The sequence below is a fragment of the Scophthalmus maximus genome, chromosome 13, assembly GCF_022379125.1.
Source record: "Scophthalmus maximus strain ysfricsl-2021 chromosome 13, ASM2237912v1, whole genome shotgun sequence".
NCBI classification, from domain to species: domain Eukaryota; kingdom Metazoa; phylum Chordata; class Actinopteri; order Pleuronectiformes; family Scophthalmidae; genus Scophthalmus; species Scophthalmus maximus.
Genome location: NC_061527.1, coordinates 15453242 through 15463802, shown reverse-complemented (window position 1 = coordinate 15463802; position 10561 = coordinate 15453242). Strand labels below are relative to the sequence as shown.

The 10561-nt window shown below is 46.9% G+C and overlaps 1 protein-coding gene across 1 annotated transcript in view; it reads left to right on the top strand.

Annotated features, from left to right (window-relative positions):
• The first annotated feature begins 1421 nt into the window (after positions 1-1421).
• Positions 1422-10561, top strand: part of sema6bb (sema domain, transmembrane domain (TM), and cytoplasmic domain, (semaphorin) 6Bb) — a 111336-nt gene continuing 102196 nt past the window's right edge. The window contains exon 1 of the mRNA XM_035648167.2: positions 1422-2508. The gene's annotated coding sequence lies outside the window, so the exon portion shown is untranslated. The remainder of the gene's footprint in view (positions 2509-10561) is intronic.

Below are 10561 nucleotides of genomic sequence, written 5' to 3'. Positions count from 1 at the left end.
CTTTACTTACAGTATCTTGCAGTATTTATTGCATTCCGGGAAGAGCAAATTCACCAGACCAAACGACATGTGAAGTTGGGATCCACTCTTTTTGTTCATCCATCCCCATCCGTCTAATAATTTTGAAGATAGAATAGATAGAATTTCATAGATGACTAGTCTATTAATCACACAACACGAGTAGCTCAGTTTAATTGCTAAGTTACCATGTGTGCATGTTTTGGTTGAGGCTGGATCAGACTGGACGGGGAAAATTCTTATCAAAGAAAACTGGCAGGGTCACCAACCAGGAAACAACAACGCGGCCCCTCCACATGTCCACTCTGCTGAGCAGACTCGCGAATTTTAGTTGGGACTTCATTTGAGATGGTGAGCTAATTCAACCCCATAACTCACTTAAATTTGTTAAAAAACACCAGATTGTCTGATTTCTCCAATTCTTCTCCCTCTCAATCTCAACCTCCTTCTCTCCATCTGTCTCCCCTTCAGGGTAAAAAAAGAAGTCTCAACCCCTCTTCTGTTCTGTCACTCTGATATTATTATTACTCTCTCAATCATTCTTGTACTTCTTCTTGTTCTTTCACTCTGACACCATGTATCATCTCTATTACTCTCTCTGTGTTATTTGTGGCCAGTCTGTGAAACTACATAAGTTCCAGGCTAGGATGTTTTGGTTGGCTGAGGGGTTGGTTCAGCTGCACTGGAAGTTATTGGTATTTTGTAAGTCATCTCTCTGTCTCTCTCTCTCTCTCTCTCTGTCTATCTCTCTCTATCACACTCCCACACACACACACACACACACAGAGAGTCAGAGGTCTGCTGCAGCTGAGAGAACTGGTTTGAGTGGACCAGAAGTCAGTCAGTCCTCTGCCATTGTTCAACTCTTGGACTTACACAAGTACATAGTTAGAACCTGAACATAAAGTTCATATTTGAAAAGGATGTAACATGGTGGTGGTGTTCATTAGATTTTATCAGAATTTCACAGCATTACATATTCGTCTTTTCTGTCTATTAGTTTAACATGCAATTGTTCTGCATTTGCAGTTCTCAACTTTTGATTAAAATAAAATGTAAAATGCAATAAGAAGCTGTGATAACGTCTATTATAACCTTTCTCTTTACAAAAGTTCTTTTAATCATATGTACTGTGACTATTCCTGTATGTTTTACCTGCTAAATCAGGATTAATTTAGGCGAGGAAACACACACACACACACACACACACACACACACACATATAGGCGAACAGAAAACAAACGAATCAACTGCAAAATACTGTAGAAGAAAAACAAAACAGCTGTATAATATATTTTAACAAAGTCAGTTCACTGCGGAATACTTTGAAGATATTAAAAACAAGTTAACACTGCATGTTTCATTAACTGTACAAAACGGTACATTTTTAGTGACAGTGAAACATGTTAATTTAATTGCCACATAATGGCAGTCCCTTACTGTCCTTCACAGAGAACCCTTTAACAGTGTACATTTGGACGTTTGAAAGGTTTGCGGGGATTGGACGCATCGGGGCCGAAAACCAATTAGTCGTTAATCAATTCCGATCCAGTCGCTGCATAACTCTGCTTCAGGTTTTGGCACTAACAGGCTCCAGGAGTCCCTGGCGGATGACAGCGGGGAGCAGCGGAGGAGATGCTGTGGCTCCCACCGCCGCTAGAAGACGGACGCACCGAGGAGCCCGAGTGCAGGAGCAGCGGTCTGCGACCGACACATGACTGGGACTTTGCCCCGCGCCGCATCCCGAGCCCGGCGTTCCTTTGTGTGTGCAAGCGGGGCGCGTACGGCGACAGGAGGACGGTCCGCTTCTCCTGCGGCGGGAGCCGGGCGGGACGACGCAGGGACCGAGCAGCGGTCGTGCGCAGCGGCGAAATAGACCAACTCTTGCGGGGGGACAGGGGCTCGATCACGCAACTGGGGCGAGCGACGACAGATGTGATTTCCACACGCTGCGGCTGGTTTGGTGCCAGTGGCGAGTTGGACGGCTCATGATTGCGTCCCGCTTTCCATCATTCACTGCTTCCAGCGTTTTTTTTTTGTTCCAGAGTAGTTGGGGGTCTCGGACGGCTGTCTCCGAGGGCGCGCTGCTGCAGAGACTAACGGCCGGTGCCATGTGTCGTTGCGCCACATAGAAGCTCTTTGTGGGCTGTTTCGCACCGGGGACAGGTGGTGCCGCGCGCGCGTGTGTGTGTGTGTGTGTGTGTTTGTGGGGGGGAAGGGGGGGGCACGGACACACTCGGCCCCTGAGACAGTTGTCTTGGGGATGTCAGGCCGGCGAACGGGACCAGCTTTTGCCAGAGACAGGTGCGACAGGGAGGAGTAGTCCACAAAGCCCCATACACCGGATCCGGCGACGCACCGCCGAGCCCGCAGCCTCCTCTGATCACTCTCGGATTTCTTTCCTCTCCCATTGTCGTTCTGCCGTGTGGGACACACAGCTGACTCAGAGCCGTGGGTCCGGCGGCACCTTCCCCCCCCCGACGACCGGAGGTAAGTGGCCCGCGCTGTCCGGCGGCTGGCGGCGGCGCTGCGCTCCGGGCGCAGGCTCTGACGCACCTCGATGCTCTGTAGTGACTCTGGCTTTTACTTGTGGTCAATTTACCCTTAAAATCGTTTCACTCTACCGGGGCTGAAGACCCTCCACGATTTGGCTCTACAGCAGGTTTCATTGTGTAATCTTTTTTTTCTCTCTTTCAATTTCATACTGCGTAGCTTGCAGCCACGCATCCAAACCACCAGCTCTCTGCCCGGAACCTGAAGCGGCGCCTCGCCATCTGTCCGCTGATTGGATTATTGACAGGACTCAGATTCTCGGGGTTGAAAATGAAATGCCATGCATTGATCATGTACTGGTCATTTATACGCAAGGATAAACAAGCGACATTGATGGCCCCTGAACACCTCAGTGCCCACCTTAACTGAGCATCCCCTATAATGTGGCATTTGCGTATAGTGTCGAAGGAAATTCCTTTTTTTCCCCTTCATATTAAGATCAAATTTCAATCATTATTAGAAAACCCTCATTTTCAAGTTGCAGAACTGGAGAAGAAAAAAATTGTTATCATGGGACTCGTCAAATGTACCCGTCTCCCGTTTGTTTGTTTGTTGTGTGTGTTGTGTAGAACTGCTGGCAGTTGTGTGTGTTCTACAGTCCTACCCGCTGGGCCCCTGGTGTCCACTACTCCTGCCTTCAGGCTCTGCCGTCCCTCTCTCCCTCCCTCCCTCTCCCTCTGCAGTAGCTGCTATCTTTACAGTACATTGGATAGTGTCAGAATCCTATTCTTTTTCTGTGCGACAACCGCTGAGTCCCAATAGCCGGCTCCAAGTCGCCTAAAGTTTCTCCAATCGGGAGCCGCATGTTTTTGTTGTGGCCCCTGTTTCAAATTCAAATTGCCTTTCAGCTGCCTTTTGTCCAGCGCCAAGGTTTGTGGACTGGAAAGAGAGACAGAGAAGTAAGTGAAGTCCCCAAGGGTCAGAGATTTTCAATAATGAGCCCCAGTGTGTGAGAGAGGAGAGAAGGGAAGGAGGACAGACAGAGAGAGAGACACACACACACACACACACACACACACACACACACACACACACACACACACACACACAACTAATGAAAGTGAGACAGTTCTCCTTGTCCAGTGCGAGGGTAGACACAGCCAAGGGAATACCAGCACCTCCACTAACCTCTCTGTCACTCCGACTGTGTCAGTCGGCCTCGGAGGCCAAGAGCCTCTTTAATTCCTCTTCCTCGGGACTGTCACCTACTCCTGACAGCCAGGGAGCGGGGGTTCCTGCCGCAGGTTACACAGAGTAAATCCTTCTTCTCTGCTGCTCAGACGCTTCATCGGGGGGAGGGCAATGTGCGGCACCAGACTCTGTTTCAGTAGCTGACTGGACATACAGTATAGGTGGTGAAGGGGGCGAAATTAAGATAAAACACGAGGCAGATGAAAAGAGAGATTGATCGTAGACTACAAATTGTCTAATTGTCTTCTCGTTGGTTCTCGTTGGTTCTCTGATCAGTGCCCCTTCCCTCACATGTGCCGACATCCTCTTGTCGGCCCATCACACCACCAGTAATTACAAGAAAAAAAGCCATCGGCAGAAATTAATTAGTACACAACACAGGAAATACTTCTCTGATATGACATGTGATCCTATTGTACTGTGTCTGGATTTCCTTTCTTTCGGAGCAAGGGAGAAAATATGAGATTACATTTTAAATTAGAAAAGAAGCTTTGCTGAAGCTTCAACTCCTCTCAAGAAAGTTTTGAGGGAAAATCCAACCCAAGATGATACTTATTGTATATTGTATTATACTTTCACCAAGTTCAGCACAGGGTTATTAACAAGACAGAGGAGCCAAAATAATCAATAAACAGACCTCGGAGCTGCTGCACTGACTTATACTGTTAATTTTTCTATAACCACAACTCTGTTAGCCTTTTGTGAAGAGTTAACTCCTAATAGTTTTATGAAAGCCAATTTTGCCTTGGCGGTATTAAAGGAATTTATCAAAAGCTTCCTCAAAATAGTTGAATTTCTCTTTGCATGGAGGGGAGAGGGGATAGATGTTTTCTCAGGCCTTATGTGAACAACCGGGCTGTAGGAAGCACCACTCCTGCCAAAAGAGATGACTCAGTACAGGGGGTAAGATTGCACTGAGAATTATGTAAGGCAAGCATAAGGAAAGCAATCGTAGGTAGGAACGGGCATACGTGACCATAGAGGTGATCTCCTGAACACTAAAATTGATTAGTGGTGAAACCCCAACAGAGGACAAAGCAATAACTCCAAGTAAAAGCCTGATGTAGGAGCAGGATTTGGTGTCAATGGAGAATTCAGATAACAAGGCTAAATGTGTGCCCAGGAACCAGACGGGGGGGTTTGTACCGTTCCAAGGTCCCAGTGCTGATGTCAGTTTTTGGCGTGTTTTCTCCGTCCCGAGTGACTCTCCTCACAGCTTTAAAAAACTGCTCACTGGAGCTCAGCTAATCCTCGGCTAGCAGTGCCCAGTGATTTAATATGAAGTCAGTTAATTTGGGGAGATCTGCGACTTCCCACCATACACGCGTGTCCTCGACAGATCCCTGTTGTCTTCACCGAGTATGAATCGCCAATTAGTTTGAAGAATTGTGTCTGAGAGAGAGAGAGAGTTTGCCTCTGTCTATCACAACGAAACATAAGGCAACATGTTCATCACATTGTGTCCGTTTGCCTTCCTGTCTTGTACTTGGTGTGCATGTGTGTGAGTCAGTCTGTCTGTGCCCCATACAAGTGTGATTCAGCACTCTCCAGCCCTGGTTGAATGGGCGCCCTGTTAGTGCCTCGCTTCTGACGCCAACAGCCGCTCTGCACCCCTTGCCTCGGAGCAAGTGTTGTACCCTATGTGCTGAAATAACAGGTGCCTTTACACAGGGACTTAATCCCCCTTCCCCACCTCCCCGGTGCACCCTGCTGAGGCCTCACATCACCGGTGGACCTGGGTCAGTGCCAGTGTGGAAACGTAATTCGAAGATTAGACAGAAAACTATTAATTTGCCAGGCAAGTGCAGGCCAAGGTAAGGAAATAAAGTTTTACCTCATCTTTGGATATATGGATTAAAACCTTATGGAGGAACTTGAATTTCAATTTTAAAGCTAAGCTTGAGTGGGTGTGACTGGGAATGTAGCCTGGGTTATAAACTGTGGCCTTTTTGATCAAGGTTTTTAAGCTGCTCTGTTCCTGCACTTTATGAGTGCGGAGGGAGGCTGGCAAAGATTAAAAGAAAACAAAAAAACCCTGTTGATGTCAGATCGAGCATACGACTTGAAATTGCATTACAAACGTAAGGTTTGGGGGTTTAAAGCACTTGGACATTATAAAGACACAGGTTCTAATGATTGATGCCATTCAGTTGCATCATGGGAAATGTAGGAGTTCGACCCACAAAAGTAGTAGCTCGAGCTGTTTTTAATTGCTATACACTGTTTTTTAATTGCTATACACTGCTGTACTCGTGTTAACTCCGCCTGTACAGAGATGCATGATTTCTCACTTATCTCAGTATCTAACCATAGAGATTGTTTTGGGTTTATATGCCCACGTTTTGAGAAGTCTGTGATTACTGCGTCCACCCCAATACAATGGAGATGAATGGACTTTCACTGCTCACAGCTGTAAAAATAACTTTCAAAAAAATTCAGGAAAACACGTCTTTTCAGAAACAGCGCCCCATTACTCTGCAACATCAACACCGTGTCAACAGTTTATAATCAGGAGTATTTGGTTGGTAGGGAGTCGTTCCAATGAAAACTGCACATACCTCCAGAGTTAAGGCAGAAAAAATTATTTCCTGAGCTGACTCTTCAGTGACCCCTTGGCTTAAGTTTCTCTTTGGTAAAAATTGAGTCCCATGGGTAAACATTTTAATTTACTCTAATGACATTTCAATATTGCACCAAACATATGTGCATGAACACCTGTGTTTCTGAGTCCCATCAGCTTGTCTGTCTTGTATTTCTCTGGGTTCAGGGCAAACTCAGGCAGATTGATTGGAAGTGTGATCGGTGGAAGCAGAGCTGTCGCCTTCGACATCAGTCTAGTCTGTGATTGACAGACAAAGTATTGAGCTGCCGAGTCTGTGGGCTTGTGTTCAACCTGGCACCTCAGCCTCCTTTTTCTTTTATTATGTCATTCTTTCACTTCAGTATTTCCCCCCTGCTTGTTTTCCTTCGCACATTCTGCCTCCGTACCACCGCTCTGCTCATTACCCCTCTTCTCCCTCCCCTGTTGTTCTCCGCTTTCTTCCCTCCTCCTCCCTCTCCCTCTCCCTCTCCTTCGGACCTTGATGTCAAGGCCTCCCAGGCAGTGTGGTCTCTGTCTGCAGGCTGTCAGGGCAGGGACACTGCCCACTGGGACCCTGAATGGGACAAATTGACCGTAACAATGTTCCCACTTAGCATGTGGAGCTTGCAGAAAGAGAAGGTGAAAAGAAGGGCCTGATGATTGAGGTGCAGGCCAGCCGCGCTGGGGGAGAGAGGGAGACAGAGAGGGGGGAGAGCAGGACGGCTCTTTGGAATGTATGAATTGAAGACTTATATGAAATCACACACCTCGTCTTTTTAAATCGCCTTTTTACATATTCCCTCTTTCGTGCACTCACGCACGCATACACACACACACACACACACACACACATAGGACTTTACTTGTTGTTATCTGCCCAAGGCTATAGGGGGGTTGCCATAGCAGCAGGATAAACACGTTTGCCTGTGACCCCGTGAGCCCTCACACACACACACACACACACACACACACACACACACACACACACACACACACACACACACACACATGCATACGCACCTCATTTTCAAGGCCTTTAGATGTCTTCAAGGGGGGTTTGTAAAGCCTGGCAGTTTGATCTGCTCTAAGGTGCTACCTCTCCTATACATAGGGTCAAGGATCATCCAGCCCCCCCATTAAAATGCAATAAGGGCTACAGCCCAACACGACCACCTCTGCCATTTAATCGCACACTGCTGCTCCCACATCATCTGCTCTCTCCCTTGTATCTTTTAATCACTTGTTTTTTCCCAGCCATGCCTTCCTTTCACTCTCATTTCTCCGTCTGCTTCATGGCTCTTACACATTCAGCGCTTTGCAAAGGCAGCCGGAGTAGATGAGGGAGTTCAAAGAGGGAAGCCTGATATAGTCAATAATAAGCACTCTTTCATTTTTCTTTGAAAACTCTCTTTGATTGCTGCCATTGGCAGCCACAGGCTAGCCTCTTCACTGAGTTTGTAAAGTGCATTATTTTAATATTTTCTCGTCTATGCCCTTTAACTGTGACAGAACGTCTCAGAGAAGTGGGAGCAGTATCACGTTGTTTGAGCCTAAGGTGGCGCAGTATGACAAGAACAAAGAATGCGGTTGCTATCACCAAAGGCCGAGCGGCTGTTGAATGAAGATGTTTCCCGTTTGTAGAACTGGCATTCCATGTAGGCTCATTGTACTTCCAAAGGCAGAGTGTGTTCTTGCATTTTTGTGTCTTTCCCATATCTGAATAAAGTAGGCACACAGGTTTCATCCATCTCTGCAGCCGTGAGAAAGAGACATTTCCACGAGTATAAACTCCATCCTGCTGGCAGTGGTCCATGAGTGATCCTCTTGGAGACGGAATGAAAAGACAGGCAGTTATGACAGAGACGGACACCGACGTTTACTTCCTGGACACGAATGAACACTCAGTGTGTGTGAGCTGAATGGCTCTTCACCGCCTTTGTGATTGTCATTACATGTAAGTTGCGTTCACACAGCTCCGCTCCCCTTTTCTTTTTTTCACACACACACTCTGTGTGTCTCTCTCACATTCCTATGAATTCTTGGTGTCAGCAGCGCCCTGATTTGTTAACAAGGGAAGAGACTAATAAGGGACCTTGGTCAGGAAGGGACTTGACAGGCCGGACCATGAATACACACTTGCACGTGGATTTGCAGACTTATACCCGGATACACACACACAGAAACACATACACACATTCAGAGCTATGTAACAAGCCACCGCAATCCCCAAAAGCCTGGAGCAGCACATTCAGCGCCAGCAGGGATACTGCAATTATAATATTTTTCTTTTCGAACATGATATAAATAGCAACACTTATTTCTATTGTAGCAGTCACAGACAGAGTTTGTTCACCTCCGAGGATTTATTTACCGTGGCAGGTTGCTGTGATAGCTAAGCAGATAACTAATAAGGCACAGTTTAAATACTGTAGTGGTCGGAGACATTGAGGAGAGGATGCTGGTAACACACATCCTGAATCATTTCCCACATCGGCACAGCGTGAATATGGAAAAGAAAGGAAAAGAAAACACATCGCTCTGTGGACCACACTGGTACTATCCTGCTGCTGTTTTATAGCTGATTCATTGCTTAAGGGAAGTTCCAGCCCAAATGCCTCTATCCTGTAGTTTTATGGGCACAAGAAAATAAAATGAGAATGTGCTCATCGTCGGGCATTGTCCGTCGCTGCTGGTGAAAAAATTGTACTACTTCCGGAGCTGCGGCTCCAGCTTTTGTTGCTCTGGCCTCTGCTTGTCTCACTGGTGTTCTGCTTTTAAGTTTTTGATTGTACTCTTTAAAAAAATTAAAAAGAGATGTAAAAGTCTGCCCGGTCTGCTGCCAAGCAACCACTTCTTTTGTGCGTTGAGGTAATTAACAGCTTAATTCGTTCTGTGACCTGGGGGAGTCAGTCATTCTGACAAAACAAAAGCAAGGACTCTGGCTTAGTGGCACCGGGTGCGGGGCAGTTTGCGAAGTGGAGGGACGGAGCAGAGACGGTGAGCTGCAGGGAAAGTGAAGTGAGAGAACGAAGAGCCGGTGAGGCAAGAGGCTGAACTGTAAGGTAATCCGGAAAAGTACAAGGGGCGTCAGGCAGAGAGAAGGCCATGGGCTGAGAGAAGGAAGGAGAGGAGGCTTGTTCGTCCTCCGTTGCCGTTGAAAAGTGGGTCCTTGCACGCACTCGTTTAAATGAGCGGCTCAGACGCGCCAATTAATGTACAGCCTCATTGTGGGTCTCTGCTGTGGCAAATCAAAGAGGTCTCGCTGTGCGGTGTGTCCGCTCATCTCCCAAGCATGTGTGCATGCAATCAAATACGCACACACACCAACAATGAGGGGATCTTAGCCAAGAAAGTGGAGCCTGTGAGAGAGTGATGAGACGCATGGAGCTAAAAGCTGAATGTCAAGGTTACAGGACAAAAGGATGTGTGATTTGGGTTTCGTTAATAAGTGGCGGAGGGATGAAGGGAAGGTCAAGTCCGATGTACTTGTCAGTTGGTTGAAATAAGGATTAACTAAAGGAAGGAAAATAAGGAAGACCGTGTGTCTTTTCCGAGGGTGAGAATCACAGAAGCAACCCCGGGGCCCATCTGCAGGCAACGGGTCTGGTGACAGCAGGTGGGATCAGCCGTGGGCGTGAGGCAGTGGGAGAACCAGGGTCTCGCCTTGTCCAGGACCCCTGGAGGCCCAGCCAGTCTACCAGCAATCTGTCCCCTGATTCTCACCACAAAATATGAGTGGTTCATAGGCATGTTTTGTTATGATGGATTATAATTGTTCAAACTGAACGTGAATGATTGATTACATGGTACTAACGCTGCTGTCAGAGATGAGTGGATTCTGTGAGGTTGGTAGGCGGTCTGTGTACCGAGGAGTTACGTGGAAATGATAGAAAGGATTTTAGCGTCTTAATAGCAAATCTGTTAATGCAGTGCATTATGTCCCTCTCCGAATTCATTAACATTCATTTCACTTGATACAAGGAGCGGCAACAATGGCAGTCACAAACCAATAAGGCACAAAAGCCAAAAAATAATTGATATCCTACACGCATAACAGCTACTTCAAAAGCCGGTGTGCAGTTACAATAGAGCCGCTGATTGGCAAGTCCTCTGTGCAGGGTTTTCTGTGGTTACTGTGCATTCAGAATACCATAGCTAGCGTGCTCACAGTAGCCAGTGGGTCATTCGTATTTGCATGTAAATGTTTTTCACCCCTTG